This window comes from Falco biarmicus, chromosome Z (genome assembly GCF_023638135.1).
Source record: "Falco biarmicus isolate bFalBia1 chromosome Z, bFalBia1.pri, whole genome shotgun sequence".
NCBI classification, from domain to species: Eukaryota; Metazoa; Chordata; class Aves; order Falconiformes; family Falconidae; genus Falco; species Falco biarmicus.
This window is the reverse complement of record NC_079311.1, coordinates 44,947,766-44,969,916: the sequence shown is the minus strand read 5'-3', so window position 1 is coordinate 44,969,916 and position 22,151 is coordinate 44,947,766. Positions and strand designations below refer to the sequence as shown.

The window sequence follows — 22,151 nt, the reverse complement described above, 5'->3', positions numbered from 1 at the left end:
CTCTAAATCACAAGTAGTCTCCCACCCTGTATAAGCCAGTATTATATTGCTCAAATAGATACACTGCAATGTTGTTTTTCTAAAATATATTCTGATATTATCCCAAATTAGTCAGACCTTACATTATCACTTTGCACTGCAGAATACAAAGAGGCTAATTTGCTGTTGCCATAGTTATGCTTTATTTCACTTCCAAAAAGAGATGACACAGACTCCATCTCCTGTCACAGCCCATGCAGGGAGCACAGGACGCTGTTATGGGTGGTTACACACAACTATGAGAAAAGATACAAATTCCTGTTTCAGGAGGAGATTACTTAAGTATTTACAAAAGCCAAAGAACTTTATTCGATTGTTTATCAAATTGCTGATAAACAACAAATTTCCCATCCAAAATGTTCATCTGAAACTAACTTTAAAATACAATCAAAACTGTTCTCAATACATTTCATCTAACTTTGCCACCTTATATACACAGATATAATACAGGAAAATACTATTGGCTGTGTGATAACTTTCTGAAAGGTCATTTCACAGTCATCTTACATCATTTTTTGAGCTCCCATAGCTTTGAATCATTAAATTAGATTGCAACTGAGAAAGATTTACTGACATGATCCTTGAATGGCAAATGCAAACACCACCTGGATTTCAGTCTTAACCACCAATTTTATCATCTGTGCACCACCAAGGACAAAATCCCATTCCAGACATCCTCTCCTCTCACTTCACAGCCTAGGCCAAAATATCTCCATATCCTTCAGAGTCTCTGTTGTTGAGGAAGTAGAAAGCATGCAGCAACTCCTTAATTCTACAACACCATCATACACCTTGAACTAGGCATCTCCTGTGTGGTACTTGATAATAGTGTATGTTAAGAGTGTGTGTCTGACAAAGCTGTAAACTAACAAGAGTAGGAAAACACGGCAAATTTGCCAAAGAATATGGGAAGTTTTAGAGAAGTTAACTATACTCAAGTTTCATCTCCAGTCACCAAAGATGCTAAGTAAATTATTAATAATTTGTGATGGAGATTATCTAATAGGATTTTTAAAAAAGTTTTAGAGGTTTAAGTAGAATATTTATAAAATAAGTTTATAAAATAAACTTTGCTTAAAAAAAAAAACCAAAAACTGTTTTTTGCCTAGGCTGTGCGAGAATTCAACTAACTGAAACAGAATAAATGATAGAAAGTCACTCTGATATGCTGATGGACTGGATCTAAGTTTCTGACAATTCAAGCAAGAGTTTTCCCTTAACCCTAATGTTGTATTTTGAGCTAAGAAATCCTCTTGGTGACGGAACTTTAATTTTATAGGCTTATATCTGGTATTTCAATTCTATTTTTCCAACCCTGTGCTTCCCCAGGACCCAACATATCACAGTATCCCATAAGATGAAACACTGCAACTCCACCTATATAACCAAAGGTTAAATATGCATCATTGCCTTCCATGTTCCAGAGCACAAGAACTATTTAAAGAACTACAGCAACATATTACATTCAGGGGAGAAGTTTAATATGAAAAGGGCAACTGTGACAGAGTAAGATGTTTCCTAATCATACAGTTTTGAAGAATGTGAAAGCAGAACAGGAAAACAAGCTAACAGGAAGTACTCTAATGGTAGAAAATTATGCTGAATATTATCCTAACTTTAAAACCACACAATAGAACAGTAACATTTTTGTTCTTTAAACGGAAAAGACAGATTAAAATACAGAGACTGTTGCCATGCTTATGAAGGTTCCTTAGAGAGCAATGTAGTTGGAAACCATCTGCTGCATTTTGGACTAAAAACCTCCTAAAGTAAACAATGCCTTTTTTTTTTTTTTTTTTTTTTTTTTTAACATCTCCCTCCCCATTGTAATCTCCCATTTTACTGTTCACGTAAAATTTCCCAGTTGTCTAAGAAATTTTCAATACATTTAATTTCTAAACATGAAGGGCAAAACGTATCGACAATGAAGGAACATCTCATCAACTCTAGGCTGCCCTATTGGTGACTGCTTGGAGGCTGGCTAGTACTTCTACATAGGTACCTCAAAGAGACTTAAAGTGGCTGACTTTTCTTTGGCCCTTTCCCCTCTAGCTCAAGGAAGAAAAGACAGTACTGAGAAAGCACCACTCATTACTTGTGCCAACAGGGCAGGAACTTACACAAGCAGAGAGCTGACAATCTGTAAAAAAAATTTCAGTAGGAATTGTGTATGTCTGCCACTCTCCTTTGTCAGTTTTATGCTACAGTATAGTGAAGTTCCCTGGTACATGGCTCAAACTCTTATCCCATTAGTTTTCCTGAGTGCACAAAGTTTTCAAAGTGAGACTGAGGGATCTACCTTCCTTATTATATGAAAGGCTTAAAAGCATTGTTCATGGCATTTGGGCGGTAGTTGCTAATTCTGGCTCAAGTGTGTGCGACAACTGTGGATACATTTCTACCAGTGAAATAAAGTTTTCTAGAGAGGAGAAGGCATGTTTGTATTTGTATGATACAGTTCTTAAGACTCTTATTTTATTTTAAAACTCAGCAGCTGGCAGTTCCCTTGCTACAATTAATCTCCTCATGAAGGCGTTTGTAACTTTTTAAGAACAGAATATTGCCATATATTTGTGATAAAGTCATTTACTGAGCATTACTGGGTTACTTTTCACAAGTACGTTTGCCACTGGTGACTGCAAGAAAAGGTGGAATGTCAAGAAAAGGGGAAAGTGTCTCTCACTGTTACGTTCACCAGCATTGAATGGGATGGCACAGACCTTATGCCTGCTGACACTTACCTGAAATAAGCTCTGCCTGCTAAACACGACTTACACCTTTGAGACATCTACAGTTTGGAAGATAGTGGAAAACCTGATGCACTAGATAGGTTGCTGTGCTGCAATTCAGAGGTACCTCAACAGGTAGGAGAATAAGCCTAACGGGAATCTCATGCAGTTAAAAAAAGGGAAATGCAAAGTTCTGCACTTGGGAAGGAACCGTTCCTCCCTGGGCTGACCATCGGGAAAAAAAGCACAACAGAAAAGACTCTGGAGGTCCTGGAGGAGACATCAAGTTGAACATAAGTCAACAGCCCCCTGAACTGCATTAGGAGGAGTGCAGCCAGCAGATGAAGGGAGGTGATTCTTCCACTCTAATCAGCACTGGTGAGACACAGAGTGCAGGGTCCAGGTCTGGGCTCACCATTATAACAGGTACAGACATACTAGAGTGAGTCCAGTGAAGGGCCTCTAAGATAAGCATCTCTCCTATAAGGAGAGGCTGAGGCAGCTGCGACTGTTTCCCATAGTGAAGTCTCATGAGGGGGTCTCATCAGTGCACATAAATATCTGAAGCTGAGAGTAAAGAAGATGGAGCTAGGCTCTTCTAGTGGTACCCAATGACAGGACAGGAGACAACGTAGATAGACTGGAATTTAAGAAATCCTGTGTAAACATAGAAAAAACTTTTTTTTGATGTGCAGATGACTGAACATCCAACTGGTCTGTACAGGGAGGCCATCTCTATCTTTGGAGGATGTTCAAAACCCAACTAAGCACAGTCCCGAGTAGCCTTCTCTAGATGACCCTGCTTTGAGCACAGGTGGGGACAATAAAATCTTCAGAGGTCTTTTCCAGTCTCAGTGACTCTGTGATTCTATGACTGGGTGGATGAAAACACAGCCCAAAATAACACAGTAGTATGGTAGGGAGAATATGGAAGTTGACTGAAACCCTGTCCCCAGAGGCAGGGGCACCTTGCATAAAACTTGCGTTGAACCAAAATAATACTGAGCTTGAAAAGGCTATTTGGTCACAAAGAAGAAAAGATAAGAACTTGAATGCCAGTAATCCTGCACATCCCTGGGAGATGGACAGAATGAGATCTTAGTCAGAGAAGGAGTGGTGACTAAATGGCAACAGAGTCCAAAAAGGATGAGTGGGATCAAAGCACAGCTGCTGTGGATCCACCCAAATTTAATGTAGATTTTTGGACAACAGATTGCAGATCTTCTATTATTCTCCTACAGATTTTTTTTATTAGCAGTATTATTTAGATATTGCTGGTCAAAAAAGGCTAGAAGTACTGACTTTATCTCAGAAAAGATAGAAGGCAGGCATTTTGGAGTCTGCCAGTAAGATTATGGATTGCCAGAAACAAACTTTGTGGCTAGCCAACAAACAAACAAATAAAACAACAAACTCAAAACCAACACGCCAAACCCCCACATACTTTATCTTAACTGCCAATTATAAAGACTATCCTTATCCTCCACTTCCTTTGTTCTCCCTGAATCAGCAGCTCTACAGCTTTCTTCTTTAAATACTATTGGGAAAGAGGAGGTGAATGGGATAAATCCATACTTGTACCACATTAATATAGATATAAGCAAGCTCTGAAGGTTACCTTACATAGCTTCAAGCTTTAACATCACAGGATGACAGCCATTGTTTACAACTGTGAGCTTTGTATGCCATGACAATCTCCCATTGCAAGAACAAGCTGATGAACGTGGTCTTTGCATTGAGTTATAGAAAGCTTTAGAAACCAGCAATAATAAATCCTGGCAAAATCTGCTTACAAAATGAACATTTTTTCCTGATTTTTAACAAACAGCAATAAAAGTTTCTAGTTTTTTATTTTCCCACTAGGAAGTTAAAAGTTTTGCTTGTTGTTTACAAGGGTCAAGAAATATAGGTCAATTATTCCCAAGTTATTTTTACATAGCCAAGAAAAGTAGATTATGGTACTCTTTTGCTATTTGATCTGTAGCAGTCCCTTAATCTATTCATAGGTGTTTTAAAGAATCCCATTTCTTCAGTAGGCAAGTTCTTGCTGCTACAGGTAACAGAACCTGAATATACCAGGATAGCAGAGGCTCCACACAGCAAGTGCACACACCGGAACAGAGTTGACTTAGTACCCCGTATTTAGAAGTAGCAGAGTCATTTTTGAATGCCACCAAGCCTCAACTAATAACCTTACCAGTCAGATGCTACACAGGCATGACTTCCAGAGCTGAGGTTGCTTTCACTCAAGAAACCTAGTAACCTCCTTACTGCAGTTCAAGTTTTGGCATCAGAACACACAAAAGCAGACCATGCCTATTTGTGGTTTCAATGCTATACACAAGCAAGCTGTCCAACCAATTCTTGCAATTGTAGGACACTGCTGAAGTTAATCACTTTGGATCTAAATATACAGCTTTAAAGTGAGAAACTACCAAGAACAGCACCCATTGTTTGAGGGGGGGGTGTGTATGCATACGCATGCACACAACACACTATTGTACATATACAAGTGCTTTCTTTTATCATGCCTTTGTTTCTGTGAGGTTACCTAGGAGAACTGTCTGAACCCAGACCTACGCCTTACTAAAATTATATGGCATAGCAAGGGAAAGAAAAGGTCAATTAATTTAGGCTGGTGAAAACTCTATCTTTCCGAGTTTTGCTGTTTCCAGTGAGCTGTTAAAAAAATAAAATTTCACTCTAAGTAACACGATTCTCCAACCTCCCATCTCTACCTCCAAAATCTCTGGTTTGAGACCAAATACTTTCCCAGCCCCAGAGGACCATATCACTGCACTTAATGAACCAGGTCCCAATACAGTACTGCGGCAGATCAGATCCAGAATAAGTATCACTCATTGGTACTAAGTAAGGCCATGGAATCCCTGTGAGACCCTGTGGGCATGCAGGTATCAAAACCAGAGCTTTTGCAGTGGATCTGACACTATCTACCATCATTTGCTATGGCATTTCCTCAACAATGACTCTGGATCCTCTAAGGAGCTAGAGCCACATGCTAGTGCATGCCTGTCCAACCATCTGCAATCACTTACGACCATAATTTCCCTCACCATTTCACAGACCAATTTAGATCTGCATCCCAACAGGTACTGTCATAATGGCAAGTCTGATCATGAAATTGAAGTGTCGAATTATAGAGAGCTTGTACACTTAGTTTAACACTCCTGATCCTTCCTTCAGGCTGAAGTGTCCCTTATATTTACACTGTTCTCTGCAGCTTCTAACACCAAACACACAGTTAACCAATGTGTTTTAGGGTCAAATTTTTAAGTTCAGACTTAGGCTTTGAACCTACAACCATTGCCAAACCTCAAAGAAGCCAGGATCTTGCAGGGCTTAACTGAGAAGTAGAATGAGAGTTTAATGTGAAAAATCAAAGCAGTGGCCAAAAACCAGCTGAACTGGTACTGAACCTTTCTTAAACTTAAATTTTAACAGCTCAAAGCCCTCACAGAACTCTTGTATTCATTATGCAAATGCCAAGATTAATACTGAGATAGAGGGTGTTGTGCAAACTCACACCTTAGCCAAGAAATACAGATATATTATGAAAGGGAACTCTTTATCAGGGGCACTCAGGAGGCTGAAATACTTCTTAAAAGTTTCTAAGTATCAGAAGTAACTATCAAAAATTTCTTAAGTGGATTTAAAAAGGTGACTGTATCCAGTAACATGACATTACATTAATATAAATCTATTTGAAATATAATAATATGCATCCATGTAAACTGGCAAAAAAACTCAATGGGATTTGGGGTCATAAGCTTAATCAAAACTGCAGTAACCTGAAAACAAAACAGTTGTTATTAACATTTGAACTCAAAGGGCAAAAGCCCCCTAACTCCTCCCCCCCAAAAAGAGTATAATAATATTCTTATAGTAAGAATTATCTTTTATACCCTGGCCTGCAGAGAATATAAACATATGTCAACCTATTAACCTGGTTGGTATTCCTGTGGCTGCTGTATTAAACTGAGCACAGCTGGATGGACCTTATCAAAGAGACAAAAAGAGAATAAACCAGTGTTCTTGAAATGCAGAGTCTTAATCCTCCTAAGGAAATTACTACCACTCAGATCTAGAGGTTATGTTTTGCAGTCAAGACAAATATAGCCTCCAGATCCATACAGTCCATTATAGTTACATATAACAAGACTATAGCTAACCTTTTCAATATACATTATGTAGAACCCTTAAGAAACAACTATAAAACCCTACTCCACTCTCAGAAGTAACACATAAATAGCCAAACAACTTAAAGAGACAAGATGAATTTGGTAGAGATTACTTCTGCAGTTATTTGCCAGGGAAGCAGAAATAGTTTAATGGGTGGCCCACCAAAAAGGAGCAGCCAGTTCAAAAAGGCAGTCAAGTAAAATTGTTTTGTGAAAAATCATACTAATACTGAAGTCTAAGTCAGGGGGTTTGTGTAGCTTCTAAGTAAACTGAGTTACAATTATTTCATCTAATCAAAGAAGCCTTCACAGATTTTCTGAGAATACTTCTACTGTTATCAAAGGTCTTTTTGACACTGAAAAACAATTCTTGAATGAAACAGTTGTAATACATGAGCATGAAAAAGTATCTCCACACATCTTTCTGAATCGCACATGTGAACACAGATAACTCCTAGATGGTTTTACAAAGGAAAAAGTGATAAAATATATACTTTATTCCAGCATACAGCCCCACAATTACTCCTAGGAACGGTAAATTATTAGGTAAAACAGATACTAGTTAGGGATTGCACTCTTATGTCCAAAGCATACTCAGCACAGTGAAAGCCATTCAGCCGCTTTAACGGATACTAGTAAGTACCTACACAAATCATGCAGTTAGGATAAAATTTGCTTACTGATCTCCTTGAGACTGGCCCCAATGAAAACCATCCAATGATCAAAACCACAGCCTGATTACAGTAAACGTTACTAGCAGAAAGATACTGAGCTCCAAAATAGCTCTTTTTTTGAGCTCCAAAAAAGCTCACAGTGGCTCTTCCATAAAGTAATAATTAAAACAATAGACTCACACAACAGTATACTTGATCATACACACAGCATTTTCCCCAGAAGGTAGTAAGAGATATACAGCGTCCTAATCTGTTTCACAGCAGCAAAATATTAGACCTCTGCAACTAGACTACTACATGTTCTTTATGCATGTATATATGCTTTACGTATGCTAACAGTATCAATACACAATCTCCCTACCTCATCTGGTTTCACAGGTCATAATTCAAAAACTGTATCACCATTCCCTTGCCATTATCATCACACTTCCATCAATTCTCTATACACTAGAAATACTACTTTGTATTTCATGAGTGTACTTCTACATCAGATACAAGATCAAAACTACGAAATTTTACATACATGATTTGGAATAAGAGTGCAAGTACTAAGCAGGTTCCCCTGTTTAGTTTGCATTTCACAGAGCACCAGCTGTTTCTCCACATAGCCAAATAAAAAAACTTGAACAACATGCAGTCCCCAAAAGATCCCTTATCTTTCCCAGCATTTAAGCTGGGATTTTCAAGCATCTACATGTTGAAAACAATTAGCTGATGAGAACTGCAGGATTTGAAGTGTGAGGGATTACCAAATTAAATATTGTTGAAGAGTGCATTGATGAAAAACAAGAATATAATCAAGACACAATAGTGTAAATCAACTTCAAAATCGAAACTAAAGTTTTCTGTTTTTACAGAGGTGAGAACATCTCATGAAAAGAAATATCTGCTGCATTAAGTTTAAAAGTACTGAATAGCATACTTTGTACCAAGTACTGTAACAGACTATTTTATGTTAAAATGAAAAAACATTTTGCAAGGAACTGCTGCTCTTTAAAAACATACCCATTAATGATTCAGTTTATTTAAAAAAAAACACCACATACCTTGAAGTAAAAAAAGCTCTTACATCACCCGAACATCTACATTCCCTTAAGTTTCATTAAGCCTACTGGCATTATACTGAAGACATGCTCCTAAATCTGTTAGGACTGGCTTTACCTCACGTATTGGGAGTTTCAGCATGTAAAAAATTTCAAAACAAGAAGAGATCTCTCTGTCTCATGCAGTAATGGGATGGTAAAGCAGCTCTACCCTAAATGAACAGCCACCTTGAGATTTCACAGGTCCCCAGTTCTTTTGCATGGGAAATTGTGACCAATTTAATCTTGGGAACAGACTGCCAGTCAGCTCCGACTGCTCAGGTCAGCTCATAATTCTAAGCAACGTGTTTGCTCCCTTTCTTCTTTCTCTTGGCAAAAACTGGATTTTTCGAGTATTTTTACAGCAACCTGCCGATACAGTTGTGCTGGGAGATGACTGTATTCATGCAGATTGCAAGAACTCGTGAGTAAAGAGAGTTACATGGGGAAGAACTTAAAAGGCTTGACACTACAAAAGATACCAAAGCGAAATAAAAGCTTAATAACCAGTGAAAACTTCCAGTGAAATAACTTTGCTTTCAGCTACTCAGTTTTCACACTGCTTTATGACTAGGAGGGAAAACAAAACAAAACGAAACAAAAAAGAAAAAAAAAAAGGAAAACCTACAGCACACTAATACACATGCAGAGTAAAGGTCTGGCAACTCAGCACTGTAAGACTGGCAGGAACGCCTCCAAAACATAGGTTTGCAAGCTCCTTGTCTTGACATTCATTGCGCTAGCATTTAAGAATTTCAGCTGGAAAATAGGACCCCATATATCTGTCAAGTAAGAGATACCAGCTTCTACTCAGAGGTTACATAGCACGGTGTCACAGAAGGTGCTACCTCCGAAGAAACAGAGGCTTACACATGGCTTTCTGATTGTAAAGTAACAATAAGCCAAAGTTAAACACAAAAGCTTCCTGCCTGGGCAATGAATGCCAAGTTTTTATATAAAACACATTTTCATTTCAAACATTAAGCTACGAATTGTGAAATGGCTATGTCCTAAGGGCTAGAATGAATTGTTTGGCCTTTCCTACCAAAGAAAACATATCAGGTTGGGAACTTACTTGCTTTTTCAATTATATGATTTTGGATTACCTCCTGGCACTATTACCTTGGAAATATTTAGATCCAAAAAGTATTTACTTGTAACATAAAAAAAGGTTTATTTTGTGACTCATTTTTATTTACTTAAAGTGTTTTGCTTTTTAGTTAGTGTTCCATGCAATTCCCAACCAGCGGCTAACTACAGATATTTCCAAAATGCTCTGCATAAAGTTCTAATGCTTTTTCAGGAGAAGATGGGCACAAGTACAAGCGCTAGGAAAAGTAATCACATTTAAAAGAAACTAACTACAGAGACCTGGGACTAACATGGAACCACAAAAGATTACAGGTATGTAATACCTCTAGAACTCGTTCTTCCTTTTTATTTAAGCATTATTTTACAAGAATTTTTTCTTCCATGGAATATCTTCAGTTTGGAGATATCAAATGAAAGTATATCCAATAAACTATTTCAGCTCTAGCTCAACATTAAGAGAGAAGAAGGTGTCATCATTAAATTAATAGTTTCATAGTAGAAATGGTTATTTCAGTACTGAGGAGCATTAATTACTACTGAGGAACCCAACAGAACTTCAATGATGAAATACTTCAATGCATTCCTGAACTTTAACGAAGTTTTATTAACTTATATTTAGCATTCATTACAAGCACACTGAATTTTCTTTTAGAAAGATGGAATACTGTTTCAAAATATAATCCTCTAAGCTTCCTAACGTAAACATATTGAAATTCCATAATGATGAAAGAAAATAATCATAAAACAACAGTGGTATCACTGTCCACAAAGGCTGTTGCAAAGATCTACTTACCTGTGCTACTGCTGTAGAAAACATCCTATAACCCTAATCACATGGAGACAATAGTTTTCAAGAGAGAATCCCATATTACATGCCAAAAGTTCTGCCTGCAGAAAGAGCGTCAGTGCCTGAAAGCCTGGAAATAAGTGAATATCCAATATGATAGACAGCATCATCTCCCACATTATAATTCAACACCATTTTTGCCTGCAGTGAAATGAAACACACAGAATGTGTTTTCACACAGAAGGAACTGATTCCTACCAAAGCCACAGAACTTCATTCCTATTACAATTTTTTCCATACCCATGGGCTTGGGCCGATAAAATTGCAGGTTGAACAGAATTAGCATAAATATATTTGAAATAAATTAAATTAATTTAAAATACATGTACAGTCACTACTACTACAAGCAGAAGATCCTACATTCAGACAGCAAAACTTACTCTCTTCAGCCATAAGGGAAAAAAAAAAAAAAAGTAGCAATTTATTTTCAGGCACAGATTATTTTCCCATTTACAGCTCAGAACTCTTACCTAGAGAAAGTTAAACATCCTGTGTTATTTCATAGGATGAGTCTATTAGAAGGGTATGAATATTAGAAGAAATGTACAAAACAAACTATTCAATGAAATGGAAAAGGACATCTTTCTAAAAGGACATTTGAGAAAGCAGAAGGAAAATCTCAGCTAATGAAGTAAGTTGGCCTTTAAGTTTTGTTTAAGAACATGTATACTTAATGTGTACTACCTGATTTAAAGAGATCTTAAATTTAAATTTCCTAAAACAAAATTAAAAGAAACAAGATAATAAAACACATCAATTTCAATAAATTGATAATGTATTTTATAAATTATTATAAATAATAATAAAATACAATATCAATAAAATACATTACCTTTTTCCTTATCTTTTAGATGAACCCCCCCTAACTTTAACATACATGAAACATAAAGATTGCTGTGGTAAGCACAGACTGGGAAAAACTACATAATTATATCTTTATTTTTTAACATTTTTTCACATTACTTTTGGTAATACTTGTATGTTTTAAGTTGAAAATGATCCCTCTCTGTACTCTGTTTTCAACCCATGTATCAGTGAAAAATTTGCAAATAGAAGTGATAGAAAAATATTTTCCATGTTTCCTATGTTGCAGTTATCACTGTGGGTTAACTATGCAACAGTAGAAACTGGAACATCTAAGAAATTGCGGTATCGTTCTATGATTCTGCTGTAAATAAACTCAAATTTTACAGTTTTTTCCGTAACAGGCTACCAAATGTTGGCACATTCCTTTTTCAACAATACCTTACAGTACTTTTAGCATGGATATTGCAAACTGTTTTCCATAGAAAGTAATGGAAGACTTCTAAGACACTGTATTTCAGAAAAATGCAGATTCCTGAGAGCATTTAAGAAGGAAACAAAGAAATCCAGTCAACAGCAAAACATCAACAATGTATCTCAGAAGTGGAAAAGGGCAAAAGCAGAAACCCACGCTGTTAGGGTACTGAAAAGTTAGCTTACTCTTTAAAGAAATACTGCAAATAAAGTTACTTCTATAAAATCATACAAGAGATGTGAGGCAAAACATAGTAAACCACAGCAATTACAGAAAAGCATTTACACAAAATTTAAAATATATAACCAAAAAGTTTGTAAGCTACTGCTAAGTTTCAGCAATTAAATATGATAAATAATGGAAATTTCAGTGATAAAAGTTATCAGTATGACCTAATTTTTCATACTTTTTTTCATTTGCTAAGCAAATAAATGAAAATATTTCTTCAGAGCCCTTTAATTCACAGGCTACAGGCTAAACTAATTTACTGATCAAAAACATGAATGTACTTGGGTGAAATTGTTTAGTAGTTATCTGTCATCACTGCTGCTCAGAGAGAAATTCAATCAAGAGTCAGGCTGTGATTTTAAGTTGTAGTTCCTCAGTACTTCAAAATCACAGACTGAAATGCATAACCTCCCCCATTCATTTATGTTAGCTTAGTGCCATGTACTAAGAACCACAGTACGTGGTGTTCATGCATAACAGGGGAGCTGTGGAATCCTAAACTCTAATTTTAAGCTACAGCAGCCCTTAGAGATCCAGGTTTCAAAGCAAAAAGATACACTACTCAATTTACTTCTTTCCACTAGTATTAGGCAAAGTAACTCATACAAAGAACAACAAAGCAAATACAGTAACAGAAAGTAATCTGAAGGCAATCCTAACAAGAATTACTTAGCAGTTTCCAGAAGATTTAATAACATTATCATAAAAATGTACTTGTTCAGTCTTTCATTCCTTCTCTTTCAAAATGGTAAAGATGATTACATTATACTAGTCACTAATCCTCCTTTTAAGTAAAAACAAAACAAAACAAAACAACAGAAAATTCTAATTTTGCCTTGCCTGTTACACTATTATTTCCTTTGGAAACAAAGATGTGATGAAATGAAAAAAAAAAAAAATCTTCCTTTATGATAGCAGCCACAAAAAGAAAACCAATTGCATTTTCTCCCTTATTCTGTATTGTTGCTTTCTTCAAGGAACACGAAGAATGAATATTAGCCATCTTGGAGAATGACAGCACACCAAAAAGCCAAAAGGCTCGACAGTAAGATGTCTCTTTATAGAAGAACTGCAGGGAAGCCACTTTAGTCCTTTCAGTGCGTTACCTTTTTGGGACTTTACAGATAGCAAACATTCTCAACAGATCATGTCCTCATCTCTTCGCTGCTGATTTCTCCCCTCCCAAAGTACTGCTTCAGGGGTTTTGTATACCAAGTAATATAAAACCAACAACAAAGCTGTATGATCCTTTCCCTCCTCAAAACATTGTGCTTGTTTTATCCTACAACAACTGCTACTAGTTGTCTAGTAACTGCTATCCCTTTCAACATCTAAAAAAAATAATTTTTTTTATGTTTTGGTAATGATGGCATCAACTAGAAACACAATATTAAATTATCTCAAGCATAATAGGGTTGGAAAATAACTGGCATTTTCAATTAATACCCAGTGAAGACAAAAAAAATGTTTTTGGCACAAAGCACTGGCATTTAATGATCATTTTGCTGAACTTCCAAAGAAAGGAATGTTACCTTAATATAATCCTTAAAATACTTAAAATTTCATAATGATAATATCATGAGAAAGATGTAAACTGTTCTATTTGAAGAGCTGAAAAGCTGTTTTAATTAAGAAGTACACAAGGGGAATTCATGAATTGTTGTTTGATAGCTTCAACGTACCTGTCTCAGAAATAAAATCCGGTTCAACTAAAATTACTGTCTTGGCACACATACTGATGGGAAAAATCTGAGCAAAGGTTTCAGTTAGTTGCTATAAATGCTTGCTTTTGCCACCTGGCATGTTCATTTAGGGACCAGTCTACCTTCAGCCCTGCAAAATCAGGTTCTCAATATTAAACACATTTTGTTTTTCTAATTTATAAAAGGATGCTACCTTGCTCCAACTATCTGTAATGTGATTTAGAAATAATTAAGAATGAAGATGTATTTTTACAGTGATGGAGATGTTCTTACATATGCTTACATTATCTCTGGACTTCCTGATGCCAGTCAACCATGCACATTCCAAACAGTTTGTAAGTATTCTAGAACTGCCCATCATGATGAAGCTTGCAGGCACCGAAATTTATTTGTATCAAGTATTTGCTCAGATTAGCTTCTAAAGAAATGGATTACCTCATTTAGTCTTAGAAACCTTAGTACACAATCAGATTCTAAAGGCATAACCAGGACTTGTTCATTGCATCAGTTTTCTCTAGAGTAAATTGGGAATCCTGAGTAGCAAACTACCAAAGCAAAATGAACAAGAATTAAGTACATTCACGTCAAAATATTATTCCTCAGACTAAGACAGCCTCCTCTTTTTGTACCTACTCAAGTCAGATTAGTTTTACACTATTTCTTCTTGGTAATAATTTTGAAATAGATGGGAAAGAAAAAAAAAAATTACCAGGTTGCCAAGCAGAGGGATTCCATGTTTTTTTTATAAAATCTGTTCACAGAAGCCAACCCAAGGTTGTATAGTAAAGGTATAGTAAAAATGTCTGACAAAGGCAAGCAGACAGCTTGGAGGAAGAAAGCTGTAGAAAAACAAGCAATCACTATCAGATATGCCCTCATGATTTAGGATATAAGGACTCTTCTAGTACACATAACCCAGGAAACAAAACCAAGAGCCATTACTGCGAATTAACAGTGCTGAGGCACAGCAGCAGTTTTTCCATGTCTATTTGCAGTGCAGTATGCAGCTGCACAGGCTGAGATGCCTTGATCATGCCCTCCAGTACTCACATGGGTTCAGGTACAGTCATGCTCACTGATTAACTCAGCTCTGTCTCAGCTCTTATGGTTTTCATCAGTCTTCCATTCACCACAGATAAATCTGGTTATCAACAGTAAATAAAAACAATGCATAAAACCCGCATTTAAAATGGAAGAGTAAAAGGCTTCTAGTAATTACAACCCAGTGAGAGCTACAGCAGAAAACTGACAAACCAACACTCAAAGCCATTAGTGTGCTGAGAAAAAAAAAGTCCTATTCACTCTAGGTGCTCAGTCTTGCCTCTTCAAGCCAATACTAAACCCTAAAATGTTTATTTCAGATTACATTATGCAGCCTGCTGGTTTGGATTAACACGAACAGATCTACTAAGGACTTTGGTAAGATGTACTCTACCATCACTGGACTTATATGGATGTATTTTCTTTCTCCACATCTTTCTGACTTGTGCCAATTCATCTCCATTTCATCACAGACAGGTTTCTTACTTCTATGCCGCTACTCAGAAATTATAAATTGTATTTTACCACATCCATGAATATCAGCCTGCCCAGTGCCATTGAAAAAATTAATGGTGCTGACACATCTAGAACTTTCCTATTCTTAGAGAGATTAATTTGTGCTTCCTGTAGAAATGTAAGGAAACAAAAGGTCCCAAGATATGCCTTGCTGCTACAACAAACGCCAGAAAGCGCTTCATCTGTGTGGAAGTTTCTGGTTCAATACAGCGCTTCTGTCCACACACCCGACTAAGTGAAAATGTAAAACTGGGCTGTTTCATACTAGATTGTAGCTGAATACATTTAGAAACTCATTCTTTTTTGGCATAACTGGGAACACAGATCCCACAGAAGGATTGTCACACATTTCAGACCACTATCCAGCATGGTCTGAAATTAGAAAGAAAGAAAAAAAGTGGTTCATAGACAACCCACATGTGATAACGACCAATGTAAACTTTTCCAGGTGCTTAAATGAAAATAAAGGCTTATGACAGCATGTCTATCAAAAGCGTAATCTTACTTCACTGAAATCTATCATAATCTTGTTTGGCTTGAGATCTCCCTACTTCCAATCAGGAGTCAATGTATTGCCAGTCTATCATCTTTACATCATTTCTTAAAACTGCTGTGCATTATGGCCTCCAAATGCACCTCTCCGCACTATGCAAGCCCTAGAAAGAGCAGCTGTTCTGTCTGATGGTTTATCACAGAGAACTGATTCTGCCTGCCCAACATAACCCTCTCCACACCTGGCTATTATAATGATGCAGGCTGGAAGAAAATCTGCTTGAGATGGCCTCACTGGGCCTTCAGCAGGATCACCTGAGCTTACCCCCACAGTTCACAGTTTGATGCTTATGTGTGTTCATAAGTGGCATTATGTTCCCCGTGCTTAGAGATTTTACACTGAAGTTTTATTCACAATCATCATTTAAGTATTTATTAATAAATTATTATATCTTCTATTAAGCTACCAGGAAAAGAATACATTAGTCCTCTTAGCCATTATATTTATTTTGGTTTGGTTTTGTTAAAAAAATACCTGCTTCTCTCAGCAACAAATTCTTTTTCTTTAAGAGTTTTTAATGGGGTCTTTCTTTAGGAACCTATAATGCCTGCAATGTGATCCACTCAGCAAAAGGTCTCAGTACTATGGAGTAATCCAAGCTCCATTCAAAGTCTGCAACCACTGTCAAGAGGGAAACCCTAATGCATTGTGCGTGCATTGGGAGGTGGGGGAAGACATTAAAACGAAAAAAAATAAAGAGCCAAAAGCAAAAAAGAAAAGCAACTAGAGACAGATATTCAAAGGTAAGAATGAAAATTGATGTTTAAGACGAAAAACAGCTAGCCATTTCCCCATGTATTTCTCAAGAAGAACCAAGATTTCAAAATATATTGTACTCCCCTTTATGAGCACACCACTCCTATGCATTGGTATAGGCACACTGAAGAAAAAGAAATCACTTGCTTCAACCTAGCAAACAGATGGCTGAAGACAGATATAATGGTTCTGTAACACCAAAAGAGGCATGGGGATGAATGAATAAGCATGACAGTCTGCTGTCTCCTTCAAAACAAATATTAAGAGGTTTTAAATAAGAGGAATAGGTCAACTGAAAACCAATGATATGGTTTTTGATGCAGAACACTGGTAAGCTGACCATCTCCTGCCAGCCACAAAATGCTGTGGATGGCAGAAGGATGCTGGGTAAATGCATGGAAGAGAAATCCACTGAAAGCTGCTGAAAACTCAAACCCCCATGCGGCTCAAGAAGCTCAGAAGCCGTTGGAAGCTGAGAGTACAGGCTACAGAAAGAAGTCATGTTTCTGCCATTCTTGCATCATTTCTTAAGATCTCTTTTTTTGAGGACAAAAAATGCTGGATGGATAGCAATCCAGCCTAACCACCTCTTTTCCTATCATGTAAAAGACTACAGGAACTGCTAAATTTGCCAGACAAGAAGATTTACTTTCACTTTACATTGAACAGAACTACACACTTCAAATTACACTTTCTGAAATATATTTGCAATATCTGGACATACATGGTTACATCCATATTCAAGAAAGTATCTTAATACCATAAACAAGTTATGCTTCTTACATATAGTGATTATGTCCCACCTAGTTCAGAACAAAGTTTTTAGTTTCTCTACTGCAACCGCTAGTTTCAGAAAAGGCTTGGTATTCCCTCAAGACCCATGAGTACTGCCACAAATGAGTGCTTTTGAAAAGTCCCTTCTTTGAAAGCATACTGCTTCTTCAACAGATTTGCCGTCTTTTTGTGATTAATACTATTAATTATGATTAATAGTATTGCCCCACCTGAGTTTTTCCATGATGGTTTTGCAGTAAAGCAAGCAAATAAAAGTACCTTTTAAAGGAGAAGCTGACTATGGTGCAACACAAACCAGCAGATGAATACACACTGCAGTCAAACTTAATTTTGGCCTTTCAAGTTATTAACATTACAATTGCTTAAAATTTTAAACTTGGACTCAAACATTGGAAGTAATGGACAAATCTGCCACTCAAAATAAACCAATAGCCTCATTTGCTTCATGGCTAATAGGGACATGGGATTTCATTCTAATTTCTCCATCAAATCTAAGTCTTACATTAGCCAAAAACTTTCCTTTGAGATAGCTATGAAAAATGCTTTCATCTAAGTAACTCAAGGGTTGGAGAAATCTAGAACCAAGCCTCTCTGAGCTGGTCATCCATGGGGTTTCCCCACCATGACTCAACAGTGTTGGCCAAGCTGTTCACAGGAATGCAGCCATTACCTAAGGACACCACCCTCAGTTAAAAATTCCATCTCATCTTTGATAGTAAGGTATACAAATCCAGTTTCCAGATGCAGCAGCACCTTATGATTTGCCTACTAGGTTCTATCATTTACTTTCTTGTATCTTTTACTAAAATCACACCAAGAATCTGCTATTTCTTGTTCAGAAACCTATAAAATTATCCTTGACCACAAACTATAAGTATTATTTGTGTATTATGCTTTATGTTCAAACAGCCAACCTGTCCAAGAAAAGAATTATTTCACTTGTGTACGACACAATAATCTGCTGTGCACTGCTGCATATAGCTGGAGAAGATGTGTTGTACAATCATTAGTAAGAAAAAATACTAACAGAGTGATAACGTCAGTGTTTTGGTTTCTAGCAGGTTTTTTGTTAGTTCTGTTTTTCCAATCAAACTGAATCGTTCTTATGCTCCTATTTTCCTGATAAAAACACTGAATGAATATAAAGACACCTGCAGTGTTTTCAGTGAAACCTAAGCAACATTGCAAAGCATGGGACATCCCAAAAGCAGAGGAGAATGTGAGAACAGTAAACATTCTAACATTTAAATCGCATAAAGGTGGAGCATTATCCTGAAGAAAAGCAAATTGCAATAGAAAGTACTTCACAGTCTTTCAAGCCATCAGCAGCACACAAGAAACACTGCAGTAGAGTACTTTTTAAAAGGCAATACTTGTTTCTTACGAATTTACACTGCAAAATCCAAAGTCCAACCGGTATCAGTTTAGACTTGCACCAGTCCTCCACAGTTCTCTATACAAGGGGCAAAGGCAACGGCAAGCCAGACAGACAGCACTGAGGGGGAGTCAATATTTTGGGGTTTCAGTTTCTAAAAAAATCAGTTTTGTCTTAAAATGATTTTGCAATTCCACATTTGGAACAGTCCATTTAAACCCAGTTCCTGATCCACAGTTTTGTTCAGTCTTCCTAAACACTTAGGAAGGAAACACTTCCTAAACACTTCCTAAACACCAGTTTGAAGCCTGGTTGGTTATTTAGTGATGTACCTTACGCAAGCTGCCAAGTCTCGACCCATCCGCAGCAGAGATGTGGCAGAGCCTCCGGCCCGGCAGCGTCAGCACCAGCACACGGTACCGCCAGCCCACCGGCTCACTGCACCCTTACAGCCAAGAGCAGCTGCTGCTGCACTGGGAGCTTTGACACCCAAGAGCTTCTGCACCGAGCTGCTGGCGCCCAAACAGCCGCCACAGAAACAACTCTCCTAGACTGAGGCTGCTTCACCTTAGTTCACCATTTCGTACCGGATGGTTTCAGGTTCTGTGTTGTCTTCCAGCTGCTGCTGTGGGCTGAAGCTCCCCCCCCGGCCCCGCCAGCACCAGACCAGCAGGACGCTGTCGTAGCGGTGTGTTCGGTATCTGCGCGGAGCAGCGACAGGTAGAAAGGCTTAAAGCTGTCACCTTCACCTGCTGGCCGACACCGCCGCCAAGCTGAGCTACCACCGGTGAAGGAGCACTCGTTGCGAGCGTCAGGTGGCTGGTGTAGGGCCCGACGCCCCTGAAGGGGCGCCCCGAGGAGACGCCCGGTGGGCAGGACCAGGCAGGCCGGGGCGCCCCGCCACGGGAGGCCCCCGCCCGGTGCCGGAGCCGCCGTGCCGCCCGGGCACGGGGCCGGCCACGCGTCACGGTAAGGCGTGCAAGCACCGTCTCCTGAGCTTGCGGTTACCTGTCACTCACCCTGCCTTAACGGCGTCACCGCACCTGCCACCACGGCCGCCTCACAGTGCCTGCGCACGTCTGGGTAGCACTTGGTTTCCCTCGAAAGAAAAGCACCCGGGCAGCGACCCCGCTCGCAGAGGGCTGCGAGAGCCTGCCAGCCCAACCCCGCCGCACGGAAGGGCCGGCTGAGCCTTCCGAGGAACCGCTGCCAGCATGGGCAGGGCCGCTTCAAGCCAGCAGACCCCCCCCGGGACGAGGTGCCTCCCCGCTGCGGGGCGGGCGCCGGGCCGAGGCGGGCGGCGGCAGCCACCACTCACCCGACAGCGGCAGCTCCCGGCGGGCGTCCCGCCCGGCCCGGCGCAGCTGCCGCTCCATCTCCGCGATGATGCGCTGCGACTCCTTCTCCTCAGCGCAGAGGCGGCGGCAGCCGTCCTTGGCCACCGGTGCCCCCGGCTTCCGACGCCGGAGGGGAGCGAAGGGGAGCCGTCCGCAGCAGCACCCCGCCGCGGCGAGGGGCTGCCTCCTCCCCCCCGCCGCCGGCCGGGACGAGCAGGTGCCGCCTCCTCCCGCCGGTTAACGACGGCAGGCGCGGCCGGGCCGCGGCCCCGGCGGGGCGGGAACGATCCCCCTCCCGCAACGCCGGAAGCTTTGCGCGGGCGGAGGGGGACAGCCTGCAGGCAACGGCGCTCCGTAGGCCTTGGGCGGGGCCGGGGGGGGAGCAAGGGAGCCGGTTACTTAGAACCAAAGCAAAATGCCCTCATACACACACAAAAGGCCCATAATAATAAAAACAAAACAAAACAAAAAAACCCAAACTGAAACCAACAGAAACCCCACAACCACCAAAAAGCAAAACTTCATGCACCCGCTGGCGAAAGCCAGGAGGCCGGGGGGGAAGGGGAGGCTGGCGGGCACCGCGGGGCTTCGGCTGCCTGCGGGGCGCGCCGCCTTGTGCGGCGGGCGGGGGGCTGCCGGGGGGCGGGGGGCTGCCGGGGGGCGGGGGGCTGCCGGGGGGCGGGGGGCTGCCGGGGGGCGGGGGGCTGCCGGAGGGGCAGCCGGCGGGCGGGCAGCGCACCTGCGCCCTGCTCTTGCCCGCCCCCGAGGCCGCCGGAGGGCAGAGGGGCGACCTGAGTAGTTGGTATTGTAAAACCCCGTACCTGGGGCTTGCTTTCCCCCTCTAACGTCTTTGCCTTTCAACACCGATGGGAGCTGTGAAAGGCCGGGAACGCGCCTGCCTGTGGTGTCAGCTGGTCTTCATTTTGCAGGTTTTTTGGAATTAGCGGTATTTCACTTCTTGGTTACATAGCTGGATCTAGCATTTAACTTACTGGGTTTGTGTTTTGTAAGGAATGCGATCTTGGAAGATCGTTCACGTCTAAGCCATGCATGTAGTAGGAAGACGAACACCTCAGAGCAGCAGGGAGGCATTAACACAAGGCTGTTTCAGGTGCCCTGTCGATGTCCTGGGAGCCTACCCTGTCTCATGGTAAGGCAATGGTCACTTTGCTTCTGCCTACAGGTAGTTCAAGGTCTGCAGCAGTACGGGTACGTAGCATTTAGCAGTGTTATTACAAAAGGCATGTTTGCTACTCCTTGATATAGAAAAGACTTACTATGGAACAATTACTACCATCTCCTTTGAGGACATGGAACTTCAAGCAGACTGCTTGATTACAGTAGTGCTGAAGATCTACATAGTCACTTGTGCTGTAATTATGGGTATAACTCTATGCTGAGGGTGGTCGAGGTGAGAACTCCTTCAAGCTAGAGAACCCATGGCTTCAGGACTCTTTCCAGTTCAGCCCCTTCCTCTCTCCCTCTGCAGATTCATCTCCATAGCTGTTTTTTCAGGACACGCCTGCTAATGTAACACTAGCTCATACTCCATGTCCCAGCGTCTGAGACTCATTTACAAGTTTGCAAACAGTGGAGAATATGGTATTTATGACCTCCTAACGACTGAAGGTCTCTGCAAAATCAGCACTTGATTTTACAATCTCTTTTCAAGGATACTTCAGGTGTACAAAACCTTTTTTTCTGGTTGTTGGTTTTTTGTGGGTTTTTTTTTTTTGGGGGGGGGGGGATGGGGAGCAGAAGAGATAGATCCTCAGGTTTATAGTACCACTGTGGTTGCACTAAAAATTAAACTATTGATTCTTTTTCTCAGCTTTGCTTTCTCTGTGATTGTGTTCAAAGTTTCCTTGGAGTTTGATACTTTACTTTGTCATCCTCCATCCTATTC

General features: G+C 40.0%; 1 pseudogene; it reads right to left on the bottom strand.

The window, feature by feature from the left end:
- LOC130142190 (guanine nucleotide-binding protein subunit alpha-14-like) overlaps positions 1-21,337 on the bottom strand; it is an 87,523-nt pseudogene extending 66,186 nt beyond the window's left edge.
- Positions 21,338-22,151: the final 814 nt, after the last annotated feature.